This window comes from Sapajus apella, unplaced genomic scaffold (assembly GCF_009761245.1).
Source record: "Sapajus apella isolate SASKATOON/1434 unplaced genomic scaffold, GSC_monkey_1.0 scaffold145, whole genome shotgun sequence".
NCBI lineage: Eukaryota > Metazoa > Chordata > Mammalia > Primates > Cebidae > Sapajus > Sapajus apella.
This window is the reverse complement of record NW_022437085.1, coordinates 1,349,705-1,366,256: the sequence shown is the minus strand read 5'-3', so window position 1 is coordinate 1,366,256 and position 16,552 is coordinate 1,349,705.

The following is a 16,552-nucleotide window of genomic DNA, read 5'->3' as shown; positions in this document are numbered from 1 at the left end:
CTATGTCCTTAATCTACTTTGTTTTAATTTTTGTGTATAATGAGAGATACAGGTCTAGTTTTACTTTTTTATCTATGGACATCCGAGTTTCATAGCACAATTTACTGAAGAGATTATCCTTTCCCCTATGTATATTGTATGTATGTTCTTGGTACCTTTGTCAAAAATGAGGTTATTGTAGACGTACAGATTTATCTCAATTCTCTATTCAGTTCTGCTGACTTATATATCTTTTTTAATGCCAGTAACCTGCTGTTTGGTTTATTAATGTTCTGTACTATAATTTTAAGTCAGGTAATGTGAGCCTTCAAGTTTTCTTCTATTTATTCAGTATTGCTTTGTCTATTATGGGTCTCTCTTGCATCCATATAAATTTTAGGATAGTTTATTTATTTATTTTTTTTATTTCTGTGATGAATGTCATTGGTATTTTGGTAGAGATTCCATTAAATCTGTAGGCTGCATTAAGTACTATGGATAATTTAACAGCTATGGAATCTTTCAATCCATAAACATGGCATATCTTGCCCATTTTTGTTTCTTCTTTAATTTCTTGCATCAATATTTTATGGTTTTTATTGTACAGACCTTTCATTTTTTTGCTCAGGTTAATTATTATATATTCTATTTTATTTGTAGCTATTGTAAATGAGATAATTTTCTTGACTTATTTTTCAGATTGTTTGCCGCGTTGAGATATAGAAATTCTACTAATATTTGTATGCTGGTTTTGTATCCTGCAACTTGAGTGAATGGGTTTATCAATTCTAATTTTTTTTTTGATGGACTCTAGGTTTTTCTAAATACAAAATTATGTTATCAGCAAACAAGAATACTTGATTCTTTCTTTTAAATTTGGATGACATTTAGTTCTGTCTCTTATCTCATTGGTCTAGTTAAGACATCTAGTACTGAGTTGAATAACAGTGGTGACAGTAGACATTCTTATGTTTCAGATCTCAGAGGAAAGACTTTCAGCTTTTCTCCCATTTAGAATGATTCTAGCTGTGAGTCTGTTGTATATGGCGTTTATTTTGTTGAGGCATGTTTCTTCTATTCCTAGTTTTTTGAGGATTGTCATGAAGGAATGATGAATTTTGTCAAATGCTTTTTCAGCATCAGTTGAAATTATCATATGGTTTTCTCCTTCATTCTGTTGATATAATGTATCACCCTAGTTGATTTGCGTACATTGTATCATCTTTGCATCCCAGGAATAAATCTCACTTAGTAATAACAAATGAACTTTTTACTGTGTTGTTTAATTCGGTTTGCTAGCATATTGTTGAAGATTCTGGCATCAGTATTCATCTGTACTATTGGCTTTTAGTTTCCTTTTTCGATGTGTCTTTGTCTGGTATTGGTATCAGAGTAATACTGGCCTTGTAGAATGAGTTTGGAAGTATTCTCTCCTACCAAATTTTGGGAATAGTTTGGGAAGGATTGGTATTAGTTCTTTATATATTTGCAAGAATTCAGCAATGAAGCCATCAGGTCCTGGGTTTTTTCTGCTAGGAAGCATTTTATTACTGCTTCATCTTGTTACTCGTTACTGGTCTTTTCATGTTTTGGATTTCTTCATGGTTCAATCTTGGTAGCTTGTATGTATCTAGGATTTTATCTAGGTTTTTCAAATTTATTTGCATCTTGTTGTTCATAGTAGCCACTAATAATCATCTGAATTTTTGCAGTGTCAGTTTTAATATCTTCTTTTTCATGTCTAATTTTATTCATTTGGGACAATTCTCTTTTTATTAGCCTGGGTAAAGGTTTGTCAGCTTTTTATCTTTACAAAAAAAAACAAAATTTTTTGATTGACCTTGTATTGCTTTATTTATTTCAAATTCATTTATATATGCTTTGATCTTTATTATGTATTTTATTCTAATAATTTTGGGTTTGATTTGCATTTGCCTTTCTGGTTCTTTAAGGTAAATCATTAGCTTATTTTGTGTTTTTGTTCTTTATTGATGTAGGCAGTTACAAGTATAAACTTTCCTGTTAGTACAATTTTTGCTCTATTCCACAGGTTTTGGTATGTTGTGTTTCATTATTATTTGTTTCAGAAAACTTTTCCATTTTCTTCTTCTTAATTTCTTCATTGACTCACTGGTCATTCAGGAGCATATTGTTTAATTTTCATGTGTGTCTATAGTCTAAAAGCCCTCTTGTCATTGTATTCTAGTTTTACTCTATTGAAGACAGAGAGGTGCTTGATATTAAGTATTTACAATTTTTTAATTTTTAAGTCTTGTTTTGTGACCTAACATATGGTTAAGTATTTCCAATTTTTTAATGTTTTAAGTCTTGTTTTGTGACCTAACCTATGGTCTATCCTTGAGAGTGATACATGTGCTAAGGAAAAGAAATGTGTATTCTGCAGCTCTTGAATGAAATAGTGTGTAAATATCTAATAGGTCTATTTGGATTATAGTACAGACTAAGTCCAAAGTTTCTTTGTTGATTTTCTTTCTGGAAGATCTATCTGTCCAATGCAGGTTGCCGAAGTCTCTAGCTATTGTCGTATTGGTGATATGCTTTTATATTTGTGTGCTCTAATATGAGGTTCATATATATTTCAATTGTCATATCCTCTTGCTGAATTGATATCTTTGTCAATACCTGGTGACCTTCTTTGTCTCTTCTAATAGATTTGGTTTTAAATTTTATTTTTCCAGATATAAGTATAGCTACTCCTGCACGTTTTTGGTTTCCATTTGGAATATCATGGAATATCATGATATCATGGAATATCTTTTTTTATTTGGTTATTTTCAGTCTGTGTGTGTCTTCATAGGTGAACAGTGCTTCTTGTAGGTGACAGATAACAGGGTACTGTTGTTTATTTAATCCATTCATCCACTTTGTCTTTTGATTGCAGAGTTTAATCCATTAACATTCAATGTTATTTTTGATAAGTAAGGACTTACCCCTACCAAATTGTTATTTGCTTTCTGTTTGTTTTGTCTCTTCTTGATTTCCTTCCTTCCTTCTTCCTTTTAGTGAAGGTGTTTTTCTCCAGCTGCATAAATTAATCTCTTGTTTTCTAGTTTTTGTGTATATATTGTATGTTTTTTTCTTTGTGGTTTCCAAGAGGCTTGAAAATACTATATTACAACCCATTATTTTAAGCCAATAACATTGTTTGCATTAACAAATAAATAAACAAGAAGAAAACTTATTAAAAACTCTCCACTTTAACTTCTTCCCCCCACTGTTTATTTTTTATCTCTATATCTTATTATACTGGCTATGTCTTGAAAAGTTGTTTTCTTTCTTTTTCATTGTTTCATATTTTAGTCTTTCACTTAAGAGTCGTTTACAAGCCAAAGTTACAGTGTTATAATATACTGTCTGTTTCTATGTGCTTACTCTTTCCATTGAGCTTTGTACTTCAGGTGATTTATTATTGCTCATTAACATATTTTTATTTCTGACTTAAGCACTCCCTATAGCATTTCTTGTAGGACAGGTCTGCTGTTGACGAAATCCCTCAGCTTTTGTTTTTCTGGAAAAATCTTCATTTCTCCTTTATGTTTGAAGGATAGTTTCACTGAAAATACTATCCTAGCGTAAAAGTTTGTTCTTTTTTCTAGTACTTTAGTGATGTTATTGCACACTCTCCTGCCCTCTAAGATTTCCACTGAAAAGTCTGTTGTCAGATGTATTGGAGCTCCATTGTATGTTATTCATTCATTTTATCTTGCAGCCCTTGAGGTAGTCTTCCTTGGATTAAATTTGCTTGGTGTTCTATAACCTCATAGTTGAATGTTAATATCTTTCTCTAGGTTTGGGAATTTCTCTGTTGTTATCCTTTTTAATGAATTTTCTATTGCTTTCTCTTTCTCTACATCATGTTTCAGGTGAATAACTCTTAGATTTGCCCTTTTGGAGCTATTTTCTAGATCATGTAGATGTGCCTCATTATTTTTAGTTTCTTTCCTTTTTTGTCCTCTGAGTGTATTTTCAAATAGTCTGTCTTCAAAGTCACCCATTCTTTTTTTCTGCTTTATCAATTCTGCTATTAAGAGACTCTGATTCATTCTTCAGTGTGTCAATTGCATTTTTCAACTCTAGAATTTGTTTAATTTTTAAAAATTATTTAAATACCTTTTCAAATGTATTTGATAGCATTCTGATTTTCTTCTCCTGTTATTGTAATTCCTTTGAGTTTTCTCAAAACAGATATTTCTAATTATCTGTCTGAAATTCACCTATCTATATTTCTCCAGGATTTGTCCCTGATGCCTTATTAGTTTTTTTGATGAAGGTGTGTTTCCCTGAATGGTCTTGAGCTTGTGGATATTCATATTTCTCTGATCAATGAAGATTTAGTTTTGTTTTTTTTTTCCTGTAGTCTTCATAGTCTGGACTTGTTTATACTCATTCTCTTTGGGATGGCTTTACAGGATGTCAAAAGGACTTGAGTGTTGTGATCTAAGCTGTGTATGCATTAGTGGGCACACCAAGCCCAGTAACACTGATTCTCAAAGACATGTAGAGGTACCGCTTTGATTGTTTGGAAAATATTTTAAAGAATTATCTGGATTGGGGAGGATCCATGATGGCTGAATAGGAACAGCTCTAGAGTGCAGTTCCTAGCAAGAATAATGCAGAGGGTGAGTGCTCACCTCATTTCCAAACAAATTTTCACTGCCCAAAGAGCAGGAGATTCCTAAGCCAAAAAGCACCAACAGTTTTCAGCATGGCAGTTTCAGCTGGTGCTGAGTTGGCACACAGAAACTCACACAAATCTGGGCAGTCATTTCAACTAGCACCTGGAATGCCTGGGAGACAGAGCCACCCAGTCAACTGAAAGGGACAGGCAGATGCCTTTCAAACAGTAAGGCGATATGGCTCAGCAGATACCACCCCCACAAAACAAGCAATCTGAAATGCTGTGGATTGAGAGTTTCGCAGCAAGTGCTGCTGGACCCAGGACAATCCAGCTCAGCGGGGGGAAGGGCGACAACCACTACCGAGGCAGTTCACACAGCAGCTGGGCAGAGCCTGCGGTAGGTCAGCAACACTTGTGCTGGCAGTCTGTGACTAGACTACTCTGTGTGGGGCAGGGCATCAATGAAAAAAGGCAGCAGCATGACAGGAACTTATAAATAAATCTGACCTTACTAGGACAGAGCACCTGGGAAAAGAGGTGGTTATGAGTTCCGCAGCAGCAGACTCAAAAGTACTTGCCCAGCAGCTCTGCACGGAACAACGGAGCTCCCAGCACAGCACTTGAGCTCCTATAAGGGACAGACTGTCTCCTCAAGCAGTTCCCTGACCCCCATATACCCAAAGAGGCACCTCATAAAGGAGAGCTCAGGCTGACATCTGGCAGGTACCCTTCTGGGATGAAGATAACAGAAGAAGAAACTGGCAGCAACCCTTACTGTTCTGCAGCCCTGCAGGTTATCACCAGGCAAACAGGGTCTGGAGTGGACCTCCAGCAGTCCTGCAGCAGAGGGGCCTGACTGTTAGAAGGAAAACTAAGAAACAGAAAGAAATAACTTCATCATCAACAAAAAGGACACCCACTTAGAGACCCCATCCAAAAGTCAATTACAAAGACCACAGGTAGATAAAGCCATGAAGATGGGAAGAAACCAGCACAAAAAGGATGAAAACACCAAAAGCCAGAACACCTCTCTTCCTCCAAAGGACAACAATTCCTCACCAGCTAGGGATCAGAGATGGATGGAGAATGAATCTGGTGAATTGACAGAAACAGGTTTCAGAAGGTGGGTAATAACAAACTTTTCAGAGCTAAAAGAACATGTGCTAACCCAATGCAAACAAACTAAGAACTTAGAAAAAAGGTTAGATGAGATGCTAACTAGAATAAACAGCTTAGAAAAGAATATAAATGAATATAAAAGAATATAAATGAATTGACGGAGCTGAAAAACACAGCGTAAGAACTTCACAAAGCATACACAAGTTTCAATAGCCAAATCAACCAAGCAGAAGAAAGGATATCAGAGATTGAAGATCAACTCAATGAAATAAAACGAGAAGGGAAGAATGGAGAAAAAAGTGAAAGGAAATGAACAAAGCCTCCAAAATATATGGGATTATGTGAAAAGACCTAATCTATGTTTGATACGTGTGACAGAGAGCATGAATCCAGGCTGGAAAACACTCTTCATGATATTATCCAGGAGAATGTTCCCAACTTAGCAAGCCAGGCCACCATTATAGTCCAGGAAATACAGAGAACACCACGAACATATTCCTCAAGAAGAGCAACCCCAAGGCACATAATCGTCAGATTCACCAGGGTTGAAATGAAGGAAAACATGCTAAGGGCAGCCAGAGAGAAAGGTCGGGTCACCCACAAAGGGAAACCCATCAGACTCACAGCAGATCTCTCAGCAGAAACCCTACAAGCCAGAAGAGAGTGGGGACCAATATTCAACATCCTTAAAGAAAAGAACTTTCAACCTAGAATTTCATGTCCAGCTTCATGAACTAAGCTTCAGAAGCAAAGGAGAAAGGAAATCCTTTATGGACAAGCAATTGCTGAGAGATTTCAACACCACCAGGCCTGCCTTACAAGAGCTCCTGAAAGAAACACTAAATAAGGAAAGGAACAACCAGTACCAGCCACTCCAAAAGTGTACCAAATGGTAAAGACCATCGACACAATGAAAAAAAAGTGTCAACTAATGGGCAAAACATCCAGCTAGCATCAAAATGGCAGAATCAAATTCACACATAACAATATTAACCTTAAATGTAAATAGGCTAAATGCCCCAATCAAAAGACACAGACTGGCAAGTTGGATAAAAGTTCAAGACCCATTGGTGTGCTGTATCCAGGAAATCCACGTCATGTGCAAGGAAACACATAGGCTCAAAATAAAGGGATGGAGGAAGGTTTACCAAGCAAATTGAGAGCAAAAAAAAAAAAAAAGCAGGAGTTGCAATCCTAGTCTCTGATAAAATGGACTTTAAACCACCAAAGATTGAAAGAGATAAAGAAGGGCATTATGTAATGGTAAAAGGATCAATGCATTAAGAAGAGCTAACGATCCTAAATATATATGCACCCAATACATGAGTACCCAGGTACATAAAGCAAGTTCTTAATGACCTACAAAGGGACTTATACTCTCACACAATAATAGTGGGAGACTTTAACATTCCACTGTCAATATTAGACAGATCAACGAGACAGAAAATTAACAAGGACATCCAGGACTTGAACTCAGATCTGGACCAAGGGGACCTAATAGACAGCAACAGAAATCCACAGAATATACATTCTTCTCAGCACTGCATTGCACCTATTGTAAAATTGACCACATAATTGGAAGTAAATCACTCCTCAGCAAATGCAAAAGAATGAAAATCATAACAAACAGTATCTCAGACCATAGGGTAATGAAATTAGAACTCAGAATTAAGAAACTAACTCAGAGCTGCACAGCTTCATGGTAACTGAACAACTGGCTCCTGAATGTTGACTGGATAAACAATGAAATGAAGGCAGAAATAAAGATGTTCTTTGAAACCAATGAGAACGAAGATACAGCATACCAGAATCTCTGGGACACATTTAAAGCAGTGGCTAGAGGGAAATTTGTAGCAATAAATGCCCACATGAGAATCAAGGAAAGATCTAAAATCGACACTCTATCATCAAAATTGAAAGAGCTAGAGGAGCAAGATAAAAAAACTCAAAACCTAGCAGAAGACAAGAAATCACTAAGATCAGCAGAATTGAAGGAGATAGAGACACAAAAAACCCTTCAAAAAATCAATAAATCCAGGAGCTGTTTTTTTTTAAAAAGATCAATAAAATAGACCACTAGCCAGATTAATTAAAAAGAAAAGGGAGAAGAATCAAATAGATGCGATAAAAAATGATAAAGGGGGTATCACCACCAATTCCACAGAAATACAAACTACAATCAGAGATTATTACAAACAACTCTATGCACATAAACCAGAAAACCTGGAAGAAATGGACAAATTCCTGGACACTTGCACCCTCCCAAGCCTAAACCAGGAAGAAGTTGAAACCTTGAATAGACCAATAACAAGGGCTAAAATTGAGGCAGCAATTACACTGTTGGTGGGATTGTAAACTAGTTCAACCATTGTGGAAGACAGTGTGGTGCTTCCTCAAGGACCTAGAAGTAGAAATTCCATTTGACCCAGCAATCCCATCACTGAGATTTATAGTCCCAAAGGACTATAAATCATTCTATTATAAAGACACATGCACACATATGTTCATAGCGGCACTGTTTACAATAGCAAAGACCTGGAACCAACACAAATGTCCATTGACAGTAGACTGTACAAGGAAAATGTGGCACATATACACCATGGAATACTATGCAGCCATAAAAAATGATGACTTTTTGTCCTTTGTAGGGACATGGATGAATCTGGAAACCATCATTCTCAGCAAACTGGCACAAGAACAGAAAACCAAACACCGCATGTTCTCACTTATAGGCTGGTGTTGAACAATGAGAACACATGGACACAGGGAGGGGAGCATCACACACTGGAGTCTGTTTGGGGGGGCCAAGGGAGGGACAGCGGGGGGTGGGGAGGTTGGGCAGGGATAATATGGGGAGAAATGCCAGATATAGGTGATGGGGGGATGGAGACAGCAAACCACATTGCCATGTGTGTAACTGTGCAACAATCCTTCATGATCTGCACGTGTACCCCAGAACCTAAAGTACAATTAAAAAAAAATTAGAAAAAGAATTATCTATATTACCAGGTAGATGCTCTTTTTCTTTTCCATTAATTTTCCCAAATAAATGGAGTCTCTTTGTCTGTTCTGATCCACCTATAGCTTGGGGTGGGACGACACAAGCACCCCTTTGGTCACCACCACTGGGGCTGTGATGGGTCAGACCTGAAACAAGCACAGCACTGGGTCTCATCTAAGGCCCGTTTTAAACCCTACCAGGCTACTGCCTATGTTTGCTGAAGGCCCTGGGGCTATGCAATCAATCAGCAGGTAGTGAAACCAGTTGGGGTTCTGTCCTACCCTTCAGAGCCACGCGTTCCCCCAGGCCCTGAGTGGGTTCAGTGGTGTTGTCTGGGAGCCAGGAACGACCTCAAAACCTTAGAAGTCTACCTGGTGTTCTGTCATGTAGTGACTGAGCTATACTATCGGAAGCAATCCGTCCTACTCTTCCCTCCTTTTCCCACAGGTAGAGTCTTACCCCATTACCACTACCAGCAAGGCCCATAGAAAGTACTGTCAGCCTTTTGCTGATATTCCCTTAAAGCCTAAGGGTTCTTCAATCAGCTTGTGGTTAATGCTGCCTGACATAAGACTCATACTTCAGGGCATTGGGCTCCTTTCAGGCTCATGCAGGTGCAGAAAAACCTTCCAGGAGCCACGTCCTCTAGTCAGGAACCACAAAAGCCTGCTTTGTGCTTCACCCCTCTGTGGCCCAGCTGGTACCTCAGGTGTAAGACAAAGTCTCCTTTACTTTCCCTTTACTCTTCTCAAGCAGAAGGTCTCTCACCATAGCCACCATAGCTGGAAATGTGCCGAGTCTCATCTGAAGCCAGCTAGTCTCACAGCCTCATTCAGGTCTCATGGAGTACCTGGCTATCACTGCTAGTTATTCACAATTCGAGGGCTCTAGCTGTGTCTAGATATGCTGTCCAGGAGCTAGGGCCTGGAAAGTGAGCTTCATTACTCTGAATTGTGTTCTATCTTGCTGCGGCTGAACTAGTATCCAAGATGCAAGAAAAAATAATCTTTCCTCTCCTCTCCTTAATTGGATGAAAGGGATCTATTTTGGAGCAGTGAACCGTGCAGCCTGGGGTTAGGAATGGGGTTGGCACAAGCACTCTCTTAGCTTCCCCAGCTAATTTCTTAGTAAGTCACATGCCCTCTAGGTACACTGGTTCTGAACTGAGTTTGGCACCAAAACTTTGCTAGGTTTTGCTGTCCTTGTGGTCTAGACTGCCTTTCAAATTTATTTTGGGCCCAGGAGAACTTTATCCCACATTGACTAGGCTTGTGAGAATTCAAGCGATTCAGCCGCTGTATGGGCAGTTCCCCTCTGTCTAGGACTGGTTTAAATATTCCCTCCCTGAGCAGGAATAAGCTGAATTCAATCTTGTCTTGCTTTCTGCTGTGACAGGGTAGCACTAAGTTCAATGTAATGTCCAACAATCCCTGTGCTGTCCCTCTGACAATCACACAGGTACACAGGTTCTTTCTACACTACATGATCAATGTTTACAGATTGGGTATGGGGGTTGTTGACAATTCAAAAGCATCATTTTCACCCTCTTCCAGTGCCTCTTTCAGCAATATGAAGTTAAAGCTAGGGACTGTGAGTCCTTACTTGATTTTTAGTTTCTTATGAATATCATTTTTTTTTTTTTGCTTGTGTATAGTTGTTAAATTGGTGTTCTCATGGGGGCACTGTCAGTGGATCTTGTATTTGTCCATCTTGTTCTCCTCCTCCTCTATAGTGCACTTTAGATTTGATATTTGTTGATTTTGTCTAGAGAATATGTCCAATGATAAAAGTAGAGTGTTAAAGTTTCCATCAATTAATTGTACTGGAGCCTATCTCTTGAAATCTAATAATATTTGCTTTATATATCTTTGATGTTGGGTACATAATATATTTACAATTGTTATATCCCCTTGATGAATTGATCCCTTTATCATTGTGTTGTAATCTGTTTTGTTTCTCTTTTGTTTTTGCTTTAGAGACTATTTTATCTAATATTAGTATAGCTACTCTTGCTTGTTTTGCATTTCCATTTGCAGGAAATGTGTTGGTGTGACTTTACAGGTGAAGTGATTTTCCTGTAGGTAGCATATAGTTGAATTTTGTTTTCTATTTATTCAACCAGACTATATCTTGTAGATGACAACTTTATCTGTTTACATTCAAGGTTATTATTGGTAAGTTATGAATTATGTCATTTTGTTGTTTTCTGGTTATTTTGCCTATCCTTTGTTTTTTGGTTTTTGTATTGCTTATTTGTACTTTGGTGGTATTCTGTAGCGATAGGGTCTGATTTCGCTCTCTTTCTCATTTTTGCATCTGCTCTATCAGTTGTATACTTTTGTATGTTTTAAAGATGGTGGTTATAATTATTTTGCTTCCAGATATAGGAACCCCTTAAGCATTTTTCAAAAGCCTAATCTAGTGGTAATGAATTCCCTCAGTTTTTGCTTGTCTAGGAACTACTACATTTCTCCTTCATTTTTGAAGGATAGCTTTCCTCGCTGGGTATAGTATTTTGGCTATTTTAAATTTTTTTCCAGCACTTTGAATATACCATCTCATTCTCTCTTGGCCTGTAAAGATTCTACTGAGAAATCTGCTGTTAGCCTAATGGAGATCCTCTTATATGATAATTTACACAGGTTTTTTTTTTAAGTTCTTTTTGTGTTTGACATTTGATATGCTATTATGTGTCTGTGAGAAGGCATTTTTGAGTTAAATACATAGAGGCTTTTTAGGTTCCTGAATCCCTATGACCATATCTCTCCCAAGACTTAGGAATTCTCAGCTTTTATTTCATTAAATAGGTTTTCTCTGCCTTTTAAAATCTCTTCTCCTTCTGGAGTACTCATAATGTGAATATGTGTTTGTGTAATGATGTCTCATACATCTTAGGGTTTTTTTTTTTGTCTGACTGGATTATTTCATTTCAATAAACAAGTCTTCAGGTTTAGAGATTCTTTCTTATTCTAGATTTATCCTGTTATGGAATCTCTTCATTGTATTTTTCAATTTTGTCCACTAAATTCTTCAGCTCTAAAATGTCTGCTTTTTCTTATGATATATACTTCTTTAATATCTCATTAAGATTATGATTTTTCCCCTGGTTTAACTGAATTATCTATCTATTCTCCTGTGTTTCACTGAATTTCCGAAGATAATTATTTTGAAACACTCTTTAGACAATTTATAAATGTTGATTATTTTGGTGTTGGTTACTGAATAATTATTGTGCTTCTTTCGTGGTGTCATGTTTTCTTGCATTTCCCTATATCTTGTATCCTTGCATTGATATCTGTACACTAGTGGAAGAGATACCTCTTCTAATCATGTATTGTGACATTGATGGGGAAAGAAAATCATCTGTAGATGTATCCTAGAGTATTGGTTGGGTAGTGTACATTGGCTTTGTTCTGGATGGGTGCACTAGTATATTCTTCATGGAGATTTTTTTAGCTATTGCCAATAACAGCAAAACCTGCAAGTGTCTCAGTGGCTTAAGCTGCAGAGGTTTTTTATGTGGCTAGACTGCCTACTTGGGCTCTTCTCCCATGGATATGGGGCATTGGACTGATCTCTTTCCCAGGCAACCGCAGTTCTGGTAGCCTGGACATTTGGGTGCAGCACTACTCCCCTAGGGCTAGGGCATCAGGTTGATTTGTGCTGGGGAAAGATCAAAGCTGACTTGGTGGAAGCTCTGTTTGGGCGCTGCTTCCCTTGTGGCAGGACACTGGGCTAGTCTGCACTCTGGGGAGGCACAAGGCTGGTTGATCTGCAGCTCAGTTCAAGTACTGCATCCCTTAGGATATAATGACAGGTTGATTCATATTCAAGAAAAGTGTGAAGCTGGTCAGGCAATGACTTGGCTTAGGTGTCACTCTCCTGGAGGTAGTGTGCCAAATTGGTCCTTGCTCAGAGGAAGCTCCCCTATGGGCTGGGCACTGAGCTCGTTCATGCTCTGGAGAGAAGCAGAACTGGTGGGCTGGTGGCTTGGCTTGGGAATTTTATTTTTTATGAACTTTAAATTCTTGCTTTAAAAATTAGATCAGAGAGGAAATACCAGAAATTATTTTTCTGAGAATGTGCCTGTCTCTGCCTTTTAAATATTTAATTTTTTATTGAGAAACTCTGGTTGTGTACATTTATGGGATACAATGTTATGTTTTTATATATGTTTATATTATGGAATGATTAAATCAACTAATTAATATATTACTCACCTCAAATACTTTTCAATTTTTTGTGCTGAATGCATTTGTGAATCTTCTTTTGTGTTTAAACTCACCCATCATAATTATTTCCAAAGAATTCATGAATCTGTTACATTTAAAACTGAAGGGCTAGCCTGTAAGGCTGAGGCAGGAGAATAGTTTAAACCCAGGAGATGGAGGTTGCAGTGAGCCAAGACAGTGCCACTGTACTCCAGCCTGGAAAACACAGTGAGACTAAGTCTCAGCAAACAAACAAAAACTGAAAGGCTCTTAGCAGAATTTCAGAAAAATAATGCTTATGAAAAAAATAAAACAGCTTTATAAACCCAGTTGGATATCAGAGTTTTAAGTCCTAGGTAAGAAGAATGATTAAATATCTCCAATGAGATAGTTGATATGAAATGCTTTGAAATGTATATAATACATAATGTGTTATTATACTACTGGGCAATAAATTGAGGCACTCCACATGCAAGTGACACAAATCTAGAGGATGATACTGTTGAGTAGAAAACTTAGAGATATTTTTCAAAAATGCAACTTTTGCTTGTTTTCCTGGGTATTCCAAGTAATATCCATTGAAGATCTAGGAGTCACAGAAATATTAGAAAGGCTTTTCTAGATTACAATTATGTCTCACTTTGCTGTAAATTTTCTCAATTAAAAAAGCTTAGTCACGGAGCTTGAGATCCTCAGAAACAAAGCCTTTGCCTTATCAAGCATACATTGACTGTATTTTTGTTTGGTTCTCTACCTCAGTTCCAATTTTGCTTAATGTCACTTGTGATGCTGCTTTGTAATTCGGTAACACATTGTGAGTTTGTTTTCTTTTTAACTCTTTTTATTATTTCCAGAAATAACAAAACCAAAATTTCAAATGTCACATATATAAAAATAAATGTGTCACAAATTCCAGGTTTGCAATGACAGCTATGGCAAATTACCTCTCATTTGATTTCAAAATGTCACCTGCTATGGCACTTTTCTGAGGGAATGCAAAGTATAAAGCCCTTAAATTATCAATGATATTATTCCTATGGAAATACAGTTTTATGTTTGAAACATTTCTTGTTTAAAAAACATGCAGTAGTGTAATCAACTTAATATTTCCAATTAGGGTATGATAAATACAAAACAAACTTCTTTCCCTGTTCTATGTATAAGGGGTAATAATAAAACTAAAGTTACACTCAGTACAACAATATTCTTCACTAAGGAGAGATTTGTAGATCTGAATAACACTTTCAGAAATGAAACATATTTGACCAATAAAATGAGTTTATAAAAAGACCATTACTCAAGAAATTTGAACTTCTGTGTACATAAGAGTGTCCTACATATAGTCAACATGTTTCAAACCCAAGATATTTTGTTGCTAAAATACTCATCTCTTATTCTAAAGATATAAATACCTTTATTTACTAGTCTTATTAAACTCAATAAGAATCAGTCTTCTAGTTTGGATAACAGGAATTACATTTGGTAAAATTATTTGATTAGAGAGTAATGATCATAATTAGGCTAAATTAAATTACAATTATTAAAATTACAGATAATTATAATATAGCTTATTTTCAAAGCTAAATTAATCCTTCAAAAGACCTGTATTTTATCCATGTGCTTAATATATGCCTGTATATCTATTAATACAATGCATAATAATGGCTTTGATCATTTGAAAGCTAAAAGTATGTAATTGAACAATTATTACAGCCACACTGCCTGAAGGCACTATTTGTCAAGAGAGTTATATGATGGCCAATTATATCCACTCAACCTTGAAGGATAATTCTGTCTTCAGATGGGAACAAATTACCATTATACTTCTTTCCTCCCTCCTCCAAAGTTTAACTATTGGGTTTTACAATGTAAATTTTCTGAAATGAACACTTTTTAGTGCCAGACTTGCTTTGATTTAAATAAAACTATGTACTATGCACATTTTTCAGAATATTTCTGATAAATATTCAAACAAAAGTAAAATGAAATCTCAGTCCTCAAGAACATGGACACAATTTAAGAAAGAGGGGTAATATTTGAGTTACTATTGTAGTTGTCATAAAACCCTAACCTGGAACTACGCATTTTTTTTCAATGACAGGCATAATGATATTACTTTAACATACAATCTGGTCATTTAATTTTCTAGCTCTGAAGTGATCATAAGTAACAAAATAGAAAGAGTCCAGATAAATTTTTTAAGGCAGGTTTATAATGACAACAAGAGAAGTAAAACTCAAAATGTGATGCCAACAAAAGAAACAAAATAACTAAAAAATAGTTCTGAACTCAATTCTTACAAAGACAGTATAATAGATGAGGCTCTTCATGTTTATTCCAAGTTATAAAATAATCAAATTCTGTTTGGTTTCCTTTTTGAAATATCAGGGAATAGAATATACATTAGAAAGGCTTCTATCATAAAGGGCTATTTTTAATTTTTGTTGTTGTTGTTGTTATCTTCAAATTTAGTAATAAGTCTTCAATGAGCCCAAGTAAACATTATTCTATAAATTTATGTGATTTAAAATAGGATTTCATACTCTAAAAAGAATCATGCCTTCTTGAGATATTATTGAGTTACAACTTTCTTGGCTAGGCATTTTATTTTTAAAATGAATGAACTTAAAACTTCAAATATTTGAAGGAATTGTTTAATAATTTGTGATTTATAAATATTTTCTGTATGTTGGAACCTCTTTGCTGGTCTCTTTGAAAATTTAGGCCAGTATTTACAAATAGATTTTATATCAATAATTGTTTTGATTTGTGTTATTTTGGTCCTATTGATGCCAGGAGTGAACATTAGAGACATATCTTCCTCCTTTGGACTGTGTGTCAATGGGTGGGAAACCCTGAACTAGTCTTTTTAAAAATGGTAAGTTCAATGACCGATTAAAGCAAAAATAAAAACTAACACAAAATAAACAAAGCTAAAGGAAATAAAATCCACACATCAGTTCATAGGATTTTTCATTACTAGAGATAAGTTTTTAAACCTTAAGGTTTTTGTGTCTTCTTTCCTATAAGGTTACAATATTATGAAAAGATAAATAATATTAGACTGATAAAAATAAATCAGAATATATGTGTACCTTTTTCAACTGGAGGTGGATATGCTTAGCCTTTCTCCGTGAGTATATGCTTTTTTCAAAAACCCTCAATCCATTTTCTATCAGCCTAAATCTAGTTTATTCAGCTTCAACCATCCATTTGTGCCTGTCACAATAATTTCCATCTAGTCCCTTCTCTCTAATAATACTTTTGGTTCTACTTTCCTCAATCCTTCTTTTTAGCTGCTTCTTTTCACTCAACTCTACTTTGGATTCCCATGGGAAGCTGCAAATGAAGGGTGAACTCCTGTTTGAGAAACTGTTTGTCACCCCAGCATAGCAGGTTAACCAGAGATAATCTTCTGTAGGCTTGAAGAAGATTGTAATTTTAACATCTTTTGTGTAGCTAAACACAAAGAAAACACATGATACAGATTAATGAAAAATCCTGGACTATAAATCTGAATGCCTAACTAGCTACATATTGTTTTGGCAAATTTCTTAATCTCTGGATATAAGCTATTTTGAATGTACATTGGGAATTGAGGTG